General features: G+C 41.9%; 1 pseudogene; it reads left to right on the plus strand.

Annotated features, from left to right (window-relative positions):
* The first annotated feature begins 2,463 nt into the window (after positions 1–2,463).
* On the plus strand, positions 2,464–3,783 carry LOC114496237 (annotated as a pseudogene).
* The last annotated feature ends 11,285 nt before the right edge of the window (positions 3,784–15,068 follow it).

Genomic DNA, 15,068 nt, shown 5'->3' on the forward strand with positions numbered 1-15,068 from the left:
TTATAACATTGGCGTTAAATTGTATGCAATTCCTAAAATATTGTCACAGTTAACTGCAACAGATACAACTCAGCCAACATTTTAAAAGTCTGAAATTCATAAAGTAGTGGATCAGATTCTCATCTACGTAACACATAATGGATTCATTGATACAGATTTACTTTCATAAAGCTATAGAAGGGCTGATTCTAGTAGACTGTGACCCAATTACAGCACTAAAGTTTAGGGAATATAGACTAAAGAGGTCACTAATTACAGTTGCCAAAAGTCAAATTTTCTATAAATATGACCAAGTCACCATATAAACTGTGGCAATGCATGTCTTTCCTAAAACTGACATCTAAAACATACAGAATCAAGCTATCTCACAAATTCAAGTCCTTCAAAAATATACACTATCCACAGTTAGCCATACTACATATATTCTTCAAACAATCTTGAGAAACTCCAAAACTTCAGTCTACTACAATCTTAGATTACAGTCACTTTAAAAGATTTCTAGTGATACAGAATAGTATTGAATATAAACTATAACTGAAAAGTAAAAATAAGAAAATTTTTAATTTTTTAAAAGTGAAGTGTCTACTAAAAAATAACATTTGCCCATAAAAAGAAATGAAAAAGGTAGTATGACATGTTATATATCCAGATTTCATCTAAATAAATATATCATTTTATTTTTTGAGTGATGAGGAACTACACGTCATGGAGTTCTGTCTGCCTATGCAGTAAGTTAATCCAAAGGAAAGTATGGGAAAGGGTTGATAGACTGGTGCTGAAGGACCAGACTAAATATCACGTTTCTAGGCCAGTTGTTCTAAGTTGTTTCTAACACTGATCTGTGTCACTTTGAAGAACATTGTTTGACTCTCACTATATTCCAAATATAGAACAAGAATTTTTATTATACCGGGGTCTTACTATGTAATAATATGAATTACTCAAACAAATTTAAATTAAACTTTTTTTAATGTTAAATTTTCAAATTAAGAAGATATACTAAAGATGAACTTGTCTTTTCTAAACATTTATTATTCATATCAAGAGTAACAGCAGTCGAGATGGAGGTATAGGTAGACACACTTCACCTCCTCACATGACCACAAAACGAATTACAACTAAGTCTCAAAACAAATAATACCCAGAACTGTCAGAAAATCAAAATGTATGGAAATCTGACAACCAAGAATTTAAGGAAGCCACATTCATCCAGACAAGTAGGAGGGGAAGAGACATGGAAATGGGTGGAGAGGCACATTGTGGTGTGGAGAAGCAGTGGCAGTGGTGGAACAGGCACAGGCAGTCCCCCATTCACATGTGGTGGATAAAAATCAAGAAGGATACCTTGGGAGGGAGCAATCCCAGCCCCAGACCAGACTACAGAGCCCACAGTTCCAGCACTGGGAAGATAAATCCCCATAACTTCTGCCTGTAAACACCAGTGGGAGTTGGTGTGGTGGAAAAAAACGGTTGAGTTTTCAGGAAACTCTGCTTAAAGGGCCCACGTTTTTAAAACATACACAAACCCACCCACTCTTGGATTCAACACCAGGGCAATAGATAGAAGGGTGCCAGTTACATATGGGAAGTAGATGAAGTGGCAGGAAAAGGGATGAGAGCCAGGCAAACCTCCAGAAGCCAGGTAATGGCACAGTCTCCTCTCCAAGCCCTCCCCCCACACAGAACCACAAAGCAGTGACTTGGGTTGCTCTGCCCTCAGAAGTATCTAATGCTCTGCCCCACATAAATTACAATTTACAGGTGCCTTTTCGACAATATACGACGCTTCTAAGACAGGGTGTCAAAGCAGCTCTACCTAATACACAAAACAAACACAGGGAGACTACCAAATTGAGGAGACAAAGAAATATGGCCCAAATGAAAGAACAAAACCAAACCCCAGAAAAAGAACTCAGTAAAACTGAGATAGCCAACCTATCAGATGCAGAGTTCAAAACACTAGTAGTCAGGATGCTCAAAGAACTTTCTGAGTACAGCAACAACATAAAAGAAGAAATGAAGGTTACACTGAGTGAAATAAAGAAAAATTGTATTTTTTTTCACAATGGGTGTGCCACCAGAACATAGGTGTTGCAAAAACCACCACTAGATCAAAGCCAAAGTGGGAGAGGAAAAGACTCACATCAACATTGTGGTCATTGTACATGTAGAATCTGGCAAGTCTACCACTACTGGCCATCTGATCTACAAATGTGGTAGCATCAACAAAAGAGCCATAGAAAAATTTGAGAAGGAGGCTACTGAGATGGGGAAGGGCTCCTTCAAGTATGTCTTGGTCTTGGAAAAACTGAAAGCTGAACACAAGGGTGGTATCACCACCATTACCGCCTTGTAGGAACTCGAAAGCAGCAAGTATTATGTGACCATCACTGATATCCCAGGACACATGGACTTTATCAAAAACATGATTACAGGCACATCTCAGGATTACTCTCCTGTTCTAATTGTTGCTGCTGGTGCTGGTGAGTTTGAAGCAGGTGTCTCCAAGAATGGGCAGACCAGTGAGCATGCCCTTCTGGTTTACACACTGGGTGTGAAACAGCTGATTGTTGATGTTAACTAAATGGATTCCACTGAGTCACCCTACAGCCAGAAGAGATATGAGGAAATTGTTAAAGTCAGCACCTACATTAAGAAAATTGGCTACAACCCAGATACAGTAGCATACTTATGGTTGGAATGGTGACAACATTCTGGAGTCAAGTGCTAACATGCCTTGGTTTAAGGGATAGAAATTCATCTGTAAAGATGGCTGTGCCAGTGGAACCACAATGCTTGAAGCTCTGTATTGCATCCTACCACCAGCTCGTCCAACTGACAAGCCCCCGCATCTGCCTCTCCAGGATGTCTACAAAATTGGGGGTATTTGTACTGTCCCTGTGGGTCAAATGGAGACGGGTGTTCTCAAACCTGGAATGATGGTCACCTTTGCTCCAGTCAATATTACAACTGAAGTAAACTCTGTTGAAATGCACCATGAAACTTTGAGTAAAGCTCTTCCTGGGGACAATGTGGGCTTCAATGTCAAGAACATGTCTGTCAAAGATGTTCATTGTGGCAATGTGGCTGGTGACAGGAAAAATGACCCACCAATGGAAGCAGCTGGCCTCACAGCTTGGGTGATTATCCTCAACCATCCAGGCCAAATCAATGCTGGATATGCACCTGTTCTGGATTGTCACACAGCTCATATTGCTTGCAAATTTGCTGAGCTGAAGGAGAAGATTAATCATTGTTCTGAGGAAAAGCTGGAAGATGACCCAAAGATTCTGAAATCTGGTGATGCTGCCATCGTTGATATGGTTCCTGGCAAGCCCATGTGTATTGAGAGCTTCCCTGACTATCCTCCTGTGGGCCACTTTGCTATTCATGACATGAGACAGACAGATACTGTTGGTGTCATGAAAGCAGTGGACAAGGCAGCAAATGGAGCTGGCAAAGTCATCAAGTCTGCCCAGAAAGCTCAGAAGGCTAAATGATTATTATCCCCAACACCTGCTACTCCAGTCTTAATCAGTGGTGGAAGAACAGTCTCAGAATTGTTTGTCTCAATTGGTCAGTCAAGTTTAATAGTAAACAACTGGTTAATGATTACAATGCATCATAAAACCTCCAGAAGGAAAGGAAAATGTTTTGTGGACCAATTGGGTTTTTTGTGTGTGGCAATTTTTAAGTTATTAGTTTTTAAAATCAGAACTTTTTAATGGAAACAACTTGACCAAAATCTGTCACAGAATTTTGAGACCCATTAAAACAAAGTTTGATAAAAAGAAAAAGAAAAATCTACAGGGAACCAACAGTTCGAAGAAGGAAGCTGAGATTCAAATCAATAATTTGGAACATATGGAAGAAATAAACATTCAACCAGAACAGAAAGAAGAAAACAAGAATTCAAAAAAACAAGAGTAGTATAAGAAGTATAAGAAGACTCTGGAATATCACCAAATGTGCCAATATCCAAACCATAGAGATGCCAGAAGGAGAAGAGGAAGAGCAATAAGTTGAAAACTTACTGGAAAAAATAATAAAAGAAGACTTCCCTAATTTGGTGAAGGAAATAGACATACAAGTCCAGGAAGCACAGGGAGTCCCCAACAAGTTGGACCCAAAGAGGACCACACCAAGAACACATCACAATTAAAATGCCAAAAGTTAAAGATAAGAAGAGAATCTTAAAAGCTGCAAGAGAAAAGCAGAGCCATTACCTACAAAGGAGTTCCCATAAGACTATCAACTGATTTCTCAAAATAAATTGTGCAGGCAAGAAGGGACTGGCAAGAGGTATTCAAAGTTATGAAAAGCAAGGACCTATGACCTAGATTACTCTATCCAGCAAAGCTATCATTTAGAATGAAAGGGCAAATAAAGTGCTTCCCAGACAAGGTAAAGCTAAAGGAATTCATCATCATCAAGCCATTATTAAATGAAATGTTAAAGGGACTTATTTAAGAAAAAGAGGAAGATCAAAACTATGAAAAATAAAAATGCAGCAAATTCACAACTATCAACAAGAGAATCTAAAAAAAAAAAAAACTAAGCAAACAACCAGAACAGGAATGGAATCATAGGTATGCAGATCACATGGAGGGTTATCAGCTGGAAGAGGAAAGTGGGAGAATGAGGGAAAAGGTCAGGGATTAAAAAGCATAATTGGTAGGTACAAAATATACAGGGGGATTTTGAAAATAGTATAAGAAATGGAGAAGCCAAAGAACTTATATGCACAACCCATGGACATGAACTAAGGAGGAGGTTGCTGGAAGGAAGGAAGATCCAGGTAGATGAAGGCAAAGGGGGGAAAAACTAGGACAATTGTAATAACATAATCAATAAAATATACTTTAAAAAAGAGTATCACACCAATGCATTATGATTGAATCTTATATGCCATATAAAAATTTTCTATAGTGACTAAAAACCCCAATCTCCAAAACCAAATCTTTATTAAATGCATATTTATTAGTGTTTCTAACATGAGCATGTGGAGCCCAAAGATTAACTGTACATCTGAGAGAGGGTTTTTTGTTTGTTTTGTTTTTAACATGGTAGCATTGTTTCTGTTTGACTTGTAAAACCTAAGGTATTATCTTTTGTGATGCTAATACTGAGAAGCAGATAAATATTTGCACTATGGACTATGTGATATAAAGAAAGATGTGTAATAGGAGGAAGGATATTTACCCCATATTACAAAACAAATAACTAATTTGATCTTCCCTATAATTCAAGGCATGCTAGAGTGTGCCTCATAATGGGTTTTACTATGTTCTGTTCCATAAAGCATTTCTAGCCACTATAATGATAAACCGATATTTCAATGTTACCCATATAACTCCAAATAGAGTTTTCAAATCACAATTCCATGCAGAAATCAGCCTAAAAGCATTATGGCATTTTTAAACACTTAAAAGTGTTATGAAATTTTCTTGGATGTTGAAATATTTTATACACACCATGGCTTTATGTAGTATCTATGGAGGATAATAATGGCAGATGCAGATATTCAAATCACTGCCAATTTGTACTATATAAAGAGATGCTTCTGTTTGCATATGGATATTCATAAAAATTAGGAGAAAAAAGTCAAAACTAAATAAATATTTAATATGTCAGCACCTGTCATAGTTTTGTGTGTGTGTGCTTTACTACTATTGACTAGCAGTAGTACTGCTACTCTAACCAACTTCATTAAAGAATAAAAGAAAAGTAATAAGTCATTTCACACTCTGTCTGACCATTACACAATAATAGCAAGATTTCATGCAAGGGTACAACATTATGCCCATCTGCAATCACAGTCTCTTTGCAAAAATCTCAATTCACACTTCACATGCAGCTAACCTTGTTACCATCCCTTCCTAAATCCATCAGTGTTGCAGCTGCACGTCTTCACAGCCCAACATCTTAAAATTCATCACTTTGGCACCTAAGCATCACTATAGGTCAAGATAAAGAATCCAGCCAAGAATAATTAAAGGGCACCCAGATGTTTAGTTTACTTATCTCAAGCCTTTCCTTTAACATATTTGAATTGCCTGTGTGTACTATTTCTTTCATAATTTTAAGATATGTGCAAGGTGATTATTCTAAGTGTATGAGACCTGGAACAATACATTTCAGACTTTTTTTTTACAAGTATAGTTCTTTGTAGTTGAAATTTGAACAAGAGGCATGATAATGAGTAGGTTGAGGGAAGGAAAGGTGTTATCTCATTAAGGTAATTACTAAGACATCCTCACCATTATAGTGGTTTGAAAATGTGGCAATTAAAGCGCCCTACATGGGCTCCTGGAGACAAGAGAACAAGACAGTTCTCTTGGAACTTCTATGTTATGGTTAATGTGTGTCATGTAAATGAAAGGGTAGACTATTGCTATTTAGTTCTTTTCCTCAACCCTCCGCCCTCACCCTCAAATATCCTTGTGGGTTGTTGTTTTTTTTTCTTTAAACTGAATTTAGTTCTGATGACAGGTGCCAAACTGACAGCCCTAAGAAGCTAAAGCCTTTTTACCCACAGAACAGTTGGAGCACAGAAAACTGTAGGGCAAACCAGGCAGGCAATGTACATACTATCATCCCAATTCAGAAGAGACCTAACCTTCTTTCTCCTTCTTTAGTCAGGCAAGCTTCCTCTGATGAGGAGATTGCCAAAGCTAGTGACACTCAAAGTACACACTCAAAAAAAAAAAAAAACAAAGAAAAGCAAGTGGTATTCTTAGTTTACTACACCACAACATATACAGGCTAATTCACACAGCTCTAAATTTGCTAGACTGAATTTGCGCTATTCACTGAAACCACTGCCTTTGGTCAGTGATTCATTTCCCTTCTTGAGCTGGTCATCTTATGCTTTCATTGCTTCTCTTTCTAATCAAAATAAATAATAAAATGATACACCAAATAACATATAGAATCCATTCTCCAACATCTTGCTTTTGTGCTCACTGAAGTATTATTTATCTCAAGTTAAGGAAAACAATCTAAATGTCCAGCAAAGGAAGAATAGTTGACTCTATCATGACACATTTACAAGACAGAATATTTTCTATCAAATATTATACTTACAAAGAGTTTGAAATAATACATAGAAATACTGGTTCTACATGAGAAAAGCATAAATGATATCCCAGATGAAGTGTGATCACAACTATGTAAAAATTCACAGCAAAACATTTAGAAATAATAAATCAAGTATTAGCAGTACTTGTCTTTGAATGATAAAAGAAGGACTTCATTTCTTATCTCTACTTTTTGATATTTTATAAATGTTCTATAGTGAGCATGCATTACTTTTATAATAGGAGTAATAATTTTTATGAAAGGTTTGTTTCTTTTGTAGTAGGATTTGACCACAAAAATTTAATTCCATTAAAACTGAAAGTCAAGAATCATCTGAAAATGCTATAATATTATAGCATCTCTTTCCTTCCCTTTCTCTCTATCTTTACAGGAAAAAAAATGGAAGAGGGACATGGATGGAAGGAAAAAACACTAAGCAAATATGTTGTAGAAAAAAACCTAAAGCTTAAAATAAGTAATAAACTAGATAACATTTGAAATTCCTTCCAATCCTGGGTTTGGATCAAGATCAGCTCCACTTAAAATCCAATTACTTATTAATGTAGATATTGGAAAATAACTTTTTGCCAAATTTCTGGGCAGAACCAAGTAAGAGACATGTTCTCCATAGGAACTAGATCATTTATGTTCTCATAAAGGAAAGAAAAGCCTGTAAACATGTTGGCAAGTAAGGGAGATCCTTCCTGAAATGCCATGGAGGTATACAGCACTGCTAGAAATAAGCAGTGTTTTCGATAGTTCTTTTTTTTTTTTAATCCTGTTGCAGAAAGTTAATAGTAGGATTCAATAAATGTACAAGCTTAAGTCAACTTTTCAGCATTGATGTCCCTCAATAGAAATGCTTGACCCATCTTACCCTTGCCCCCATAAAAACACCCCAAATATATAAAATAGCAAAGTAAAAAAGCAGGAGGGTAAAAGCAAGACAGGAATGGAGAGCAGAACCAACTCTGAGGACCTAGGCTTTTTTTTTTTAAGTCTCCAGGCAGGCAGGCTAGTGCCTTTCTTTACTGAATTCACTCACCTGACGCTTCTCACCAGATCCCTGGCCATCAGATCTATTAGCAGTTCCTGAAATGAACGCAGTCATTATTTCTTTGCTAAATGAGGTGGAAAGGTCTTAATGTTTATATCAATTCTAATCGAATTCTACCCTAATAAATATCTTCATGGGAGGACTTTGGGCATGTGAAAATAATTGTGCCTTCTACAAGGATAATTAGGCCATCAGTCGCAGGGTGGCATGCATGGAGTTGCATAATGTCAACTTTGGCCCCAACAAGGGTACAAGGTAACCCAAAATGATAACAAAAGAGGTAAAAGAAATGGGTAACAAAAGTTTAGGCCTGGTCTTTGGAACTAGGCACGCCTGGGAAAACTCTACACAGGGTTGAGGGACAACCCCTTTCTTACCTGCTCTCTGATCGATCAAGGCTGAGGAGGGTGGGCGGAGAGCTAACGGTGACAAGAATGGGTGGGAGAACTGGTTCTTAGTGATATACTGCAAGATAAATCTAGAGAAGTCAGCAGAGGAAATGCAAAATACGGATTGCCAGGAAGGAAGATAAAATGAAGTACCCCATGCCACACTTATCCATTTGTGCTTTATATGGCTTTATGGGCCAATCTATCAATGAATAGCCCTGAAAGATTATACAGTAATTATGCATTTATTCACATATGAACATGTTTAATGTAATGCCACAGTGTGCTCACTCAAGGTTGGTGAGGAAGTAGATATCCTTTTGAAATGTTAATTGGATGGAAACTATTCTGTAAGCTTCCATTATTAACAGAACAAGTTTGTGGGAAATGGAGCAAATAAATGACAATTTGACGTTTTAAAGTGATTAGTGGCTCTGATACACTCTACTTCCAATGGGTAACTCTGTGTCTTAAAATCTGGGCTAGATCTCCCCTTCCAATAGTTCTGCAAATGCCCAGCCTGAGGCAGGCAAGAGTTGGTGCAAAAGAAAGCTGTGCAATCAGCTCTTTCCATACTTACCAAACATTATTTGCATCTTTCAGTAATTATGACATGCCAATTCTTTCAAATGAGAATTCTTAAGGGAAAAAAAAGCTTCAAATTGGATCACTAGAAATCATTTCATAGCAATTCACTCAAGGAGAAAACTGCCCAGTGAGAAAGAGGCCTACTGTGGTCTCTTCACTTGGAGGACTCCCACATCAGGAAACTATGCCAAGTAGCTCAGTTTCCCTGCAACAGGAAGTGAGTAGCACCAACTTTCTTCTTTCTCTGACATTCTGTCAGCCTACTGGTTTTAGAATGTAGACTATTTTTCCACAATGGGCACTCTAATTTTATAGCAGGGGAGGAGGGAAACAGTATACCATCAATGCTGAATTCCTCTCTTGAGGTGACAGACCAATATGTCTCTCTATAGAAAACTTTTCCTCCCATTTCACCTAAGGATGTGCACCTAAAACACCCCTTCCTCCAGACCCTGCAGGCTTTGCTGGCTCCCCAATGCTTCTTGAACTTACAAATGTGGGCAATCTATGCTGCTACACGTCTTTACCAGTTTCTAAATTCCACTTTGCATCTCCATCCCTGCAATTTCAACAAGAAAGAGGAAGAGGAGAGCCAGACGGGAAATTGGGGGGAGGGGTCAACAAAAAGGAGTTGGCTTCCAAGAATTAAGGAAAAATCTGAAGGAGGCAGCCATTTCCAACGATGGGGCCTTTGCGGGGGAGGGAGCATAGGAAGAGGACTACGGATATGAGCTCCCATCTTGGCAAAGATTATTTTATTATCTTCGTAAAAAAAAAGAAAAGAAAAGAAAAGAAAGCTTTAAAGTCCCTCCCGAGCCCACAGAGATGTGAGAGAAGGGCCCTGCTCTGCTGGCCCAGTCCAAGCACCGTTCGTTAAAGCATCTGGATTCCTGTCCAGGGTCTATGTGGTCCTGATGCGCGCATTCCTCCCTGAAACGCCGTCTGTAACCGGGAGCAGAAACTTGTGGTCACCAGGCTGTCCCCGAGGTGGGAGGAGCGCAAAGGCTGGGCTGGGGCACACACAGCGGGAGATCCTTTAAATAGCCAGCGCTGTAGCCCGGCTTGGAGCCGGGCTCGCAAACCGCTGGCTGCAATGCGTTAGGAGTGGGCTGGAAGACCTCTAAACCAAGGGCCTCTAGACTAATGAATCAAGTCAAGCAGTGGATAGGGATGGGGGTGGGGGGAAAATGAGCTCCACAAAATGATGTATCCCTTTCATCGTAAATCAAGTTCAATCCCCCGCTTGCGAGGGTCCTCTTCTTTCAGTGGAGCTCCCGCAGGGCCAGATAGTAGCTAGAGCTGGATGAGTCACAGAATGGCAGGGCGGAGACAGGTGGGAACAGCAGTGGAAATCCAAGGGCCTCGGCTCAACCGAACTGCAGGGCGGGCGGCCGCCTCAGACCGCTTCTTCTGGGCTTCCATTCACCGAGGCTGCCTTTCGGTGAGCACACGCGGTGCTGCACAAACGGAGGAAGTGAGACTGCCCTTTAGCGAGGTTCCATGGGCAACCTTGCTGCAGCCTGGGCACAAGGGTTTCGAAGCAGCATACTTGACTCCTTGCTCCTCTCCAGTTGGCTTCCACTTAGAACTTATTAAATAGGGTCGGTTTAGAGTTGATTTGTCACTGAGCACTAACCCCGAGATCTTTTGGTTTGTGAGTTATTTTATTGATCTGAAGATTTTGTTCTTTGGAATGTGACCCTTTTTGGACCTAGAGCTAATCAGGAAACGCTCACGAGGAGGTCGCTTTGTAATCACCTCGTTGATGGTCCTCCACGGGCGCAGCGGACCCTAACCCGGTGTGCCCCTGGAGGTCTCCTAAGCTTTGCCTGGAACCCCTCCGCCTGGGTACTTTGCTCGTACAGGCGCCCAGGGAGCTGTCTGTGGTGCTAGGAGAGAGAAACCGAGCGAGGGAAGTAGGGAGAAAGACCAGGAAAAGCGGAGCGGAGAGAAGAGAAACGAAGAATGCCAGGTTGGCTGAGGTGGTCCGCCCACCAATACTCAGACTGACAGACACCTTCAAAATTCAGCCCGAAGGAGGGGATGAAGAAAGTCCCTTCTGAGTCATCTCATCGTCCTGAGACAGCCAACCTGGTTTTCCAATGCAAGAGGCCAGTGACACTCCCCTTTCTCTGAAAGCACACACCCCCAATGCCACCCATTTACCCCTACTCAGCCATGGGGCTGTTCAGATGTGCCAGAGGTCAGAAGAAAGGAGCACTGGACCCTGGCTATGTGCCCAACTTCAGGGAAAGAAATTGTAAAGAGAAAGGCTGCAACTGGCCAAAGAAGCAGTACTGGACAAAGACCTAGTAGGAGACTCAAGGAGCCTGTTCCAGGGTCGACGGGATAAGCCCTAGAGAAGTCTGCACTTTCTGTTCTTCCCACATCTCTAGACAACTGCCAAGGCACAGAGCAAGCCAGCTTTTCCTCTCCAAGGATCCAGAGCTATGGGGGAAAGACCAATTCCCTTGGAGGCTCACTCCTGCTCCTGACTATTCTCACCAATTTCAAAATTGGTGAGAGACAAAAAGTCAATTTCTTTCCAAGTATGTTGACTTCAAGCCATGTCTGGCTTTTTAGAAAACCAGGCAGCTTTCTTCCAGTATATTTTTGTAACCACGTGGCTTAACAGGAACTAAAGTTTCCCTAGCCCTAGGGAGAGCTTTTCAAAATATTTTTAGAAAGTTAAAAATATAGCAAAACAAACTACTCACAAGCTGCCTGTTTAAAGAGGGAAGGTGGGACTCGGCAGACTTCTGGGGAAGGGCTGCCTAAGCAGGAGTCAGATGGCAGGGAGGGAGGAGGAGGGAAGTCTTGGTTTGAGGGTAAGCAGTTTCATTTGCAACAGAGGAAATCGGCTGTCTAATTTGCCATCTTGTGGGCTTTCATTTTAAGGGGTGGAGCAAAAATAAACTGACACAAGTGTGGTAGGTATATTTGCTGGAGGCACGGAGGCAAGCAGCAATCATTACTTTGCAACTCATTGAAAATTTCTGCTTGAGCTAAAACGACTAGCTGCTAGCTGAGGAGTTAACTCATTTCACACTCCCCACAAATTTGTGCTAGGCTTGCTGGGGTTCCAAGAGCTGGTCTTGGGGTGGGCAAATCTCAGAAGACTTCGTGGGTGTTTAGACTTCACTCTAAAAGAAGTTTGTGTTCCAGTAGCAAGCAAAGATTGCCACAGAAAGACTGTTTTTTGCCAGTCCCCAATTTAATGAAGGAGCAAAACAAATGGTGTGTAGTTGTGGAGTGCCCTTCAGATGCCAGCTGAAGGTGGGAAAAGAAAAGGAGTGCAGCTCGCAGAGACTGCTTTCCTCTGGCCCTTCACAGCTAACTCCAGATCTCCCAAGAGGAGAGACCTATGGCTGTTATCTCATTCCTTGCTTTTCAGAAAAGTTGTACTCATCACCTCCTAGCCACCGCCCCCCCCCCCCCCCCCCCGCACTTTGTTGGGCAGGCACGGAGGACAGAAAGACCCATTTTAAAGGACAGGACTGGGTTTGCATTTGACTTTCAAGCAGTAGTTTGGTGATATTTGAAGTGAGAGTCACCTGCTGCAGTGCCCTTGGCAGTGATGCTGCAGAAAGAATGAAGAGAAGAAATCCAGGACTCAACTTTTTTCCTGGAACAACCCCCTACCCTCATCATCCAATCTGACAACTTAGATGCAATGGGAAGCAAAATTTAGAAAGAGAATTGGCACTTTCAGCAGCATGGTTGTGGGGGTGGTAATACGACTTTGAAGAAAAGCAAATTTGGGAGGACTCTGGTGAGTCTAGGGTAATTTCTAGTAGCAGTGGAATATGAAGTTCATTAAGAAACATGCCCTGGCTGGTGTAGCTCAGTGAATTGAGCTCGGGCTGTGAACCAAAGGGTCACAAGTCCCATTCCTGGTCAGGGCACAATGGCTGGGTTGAAGGCCAGGTCCCCACAATGGGGCAAGCGAGAGGCAAACACACATTAATGTTTCTCTCCCTTTCTTTCTCCTTCTCTTCCCCTCTCTCTAAAAGTGAATAAATAAAATCTTTTTTTTTTTTAAGAAACCTTGGTTTCTATAGACATACGCTTCCCCCTGCATTGTCCATCTATGCAGTCCAAGTTCAGCCTTGGCAGTGAAGGGGCAGCACACAGGCTGCTCAGCAGAATGGCTGGTGAGCTGCTGGCAGCAGATGGGTGCTAGAGCTTTGTTTATATCTGTATGTTTGTGTGTTTTTCCCGTCTAGGCCTGAGGTTATTTTTTGTAAGGAACCTGGGATGTGTGAACTCCAGGTCCCACTGTGTCGAAGCTGACCAGTCCCAGGACCAGTGCAGACAGAAACTATAGTACCCTCAAGCCTTGGAAAGTACCTTCTTAGACCCAGGCAGACCATTTTGAATTACTTCAACTTGACTATAAGACCGAGCAGCAGCTAAAATGGAATTAGAAGCGTGCTCCTAAGCTGCTGAGTGCTCCGGCATTGGGCACTCCCTCTAGTCACAGTGACTCCCAGTTTCCAGCCCAGCCCAGCTGCCCGAGTTTACCCCAGCTCAGCAGGAAGAAAAGGAAAAGGGGCAGTCCAGATCCTTTTGTTAGAATCAAACAAGACCAAGACCATTTTTAAAACAAATTGATGAGCTGGAGAGAAATCTGCAAACGGCTCCCTAATTAGCAAAGGTCTGATTGAGGCGCCTGAGGCAATTTCCTCCTAGATTTCACTTCTTTCTTCCCTTCTTATCCACTCCTCCCCAACACAGACTCCCACGGCACTCTAAATTCTTAAAAATGTTTTGTAGCTCTACTAAAGTCCAAACATCAGAGAAAGTTGGAGGGTGGGTCTAGATATGTTTCTGCTGCATGCCTTACGCCTTTGACACTGTTCAAAGACAGGAATGAGGACAGAGATATGAGGATACTCAATATGGGATCCTACTCTCTGGCTCCTCAAGATGTAAGCTAGGGGCTGTAGAAGGTGGGGGCAGCCCAGGAACTGCACCCCACCCCACCACCATTCAGTTTTTCCCTCTCTGTGTAGTCCTGAGTGTGAAGCATGGTGGGGTGCACGGCTGGGCAGATATCAGGCCGTTGACAAGTTACTATAAGTATTTACACACCCATTCACACACTCCTAAAGCAGGCAAAGGGCCTCCTCCACTCTCTGGGCAGGTCCTCTCCTTCTGTGGTCCCAACTCCTCCACAGGCTCGGATAAAAAGCTTGGCACGCACCTCTCGGCCAGAGTTGCATTCCCTCTTGAGGCATCCCAGCACAGCCTACTCACGAAGACAAGAGGCTCGGCATGGGGTAGCAGGCTGGATGCCCGCTCAGGGAATGAGAAGGCAAGGATCAAAGCCGCCAGGAGGGTTCGTTAGCTGGATTTCTTCGAGTCCCTGGGGCGTCCTAATTGCGCTCCCCGCAGCCTCACGCTCGCAGGCTGTCCTGCCGTGCAGGCACCGGGCCTCCGGCTTTGGAACAGCTGCTAGGCCCGCGTAGCATCCGCCCGCCCGCTGGACACTGGGGACCCTGGCTGCCCCGGGAGGAACACTAGGAGAAGGAGGAGGGGCGGACAGACTCAGTTCAGCTGGGGCTGCCAGGAGGCCCGGGCAGCAAGGAAAGTGGGCCGCTCACTTATCAATCACCAACAACCTACGACAGACTTTCTTCCGCGGCCTCGCGGGCTGTTCTGAAATCATCCACTTAAAAATAAAGAAAACCACACATATAAATAATGGCTCAGAAGAGGCCAGCATGAAAAATGGAGCTGTTTTTATACAAATCAACCCGACGTCTTTACAGATTTTATAAATTCCTAATATCCCGGAAAGAATTTTTTTTCCTAAATCAAATCGGTCACTTCATCATAGTACATTCTGCCTTAGTAAAATCAGCTCCCTTGGATTTCATCACTTTTTAAAAAAAGATAAACTTTATTTTTGTAATTTTCAATCACAAAAAATCTATATTTTTGTCTAAGCA

Source organism: Phyllostomus discolor, chromosome 5, assembly GCF_004126475.2.
Source record: "Phyllostomus discolor isolate MPI-MPIP mPhyDis1 chromosome 5, mPhyDis1.pri.v3, whole genome shotgun sequence".
Classification (NCBI taxonomy): Eukaryota; Metazoa; Chordata; class Mammalia; order Chiroptera; family Phyllostomidae; genus Phyllostomus; species Phyllostomus discolor.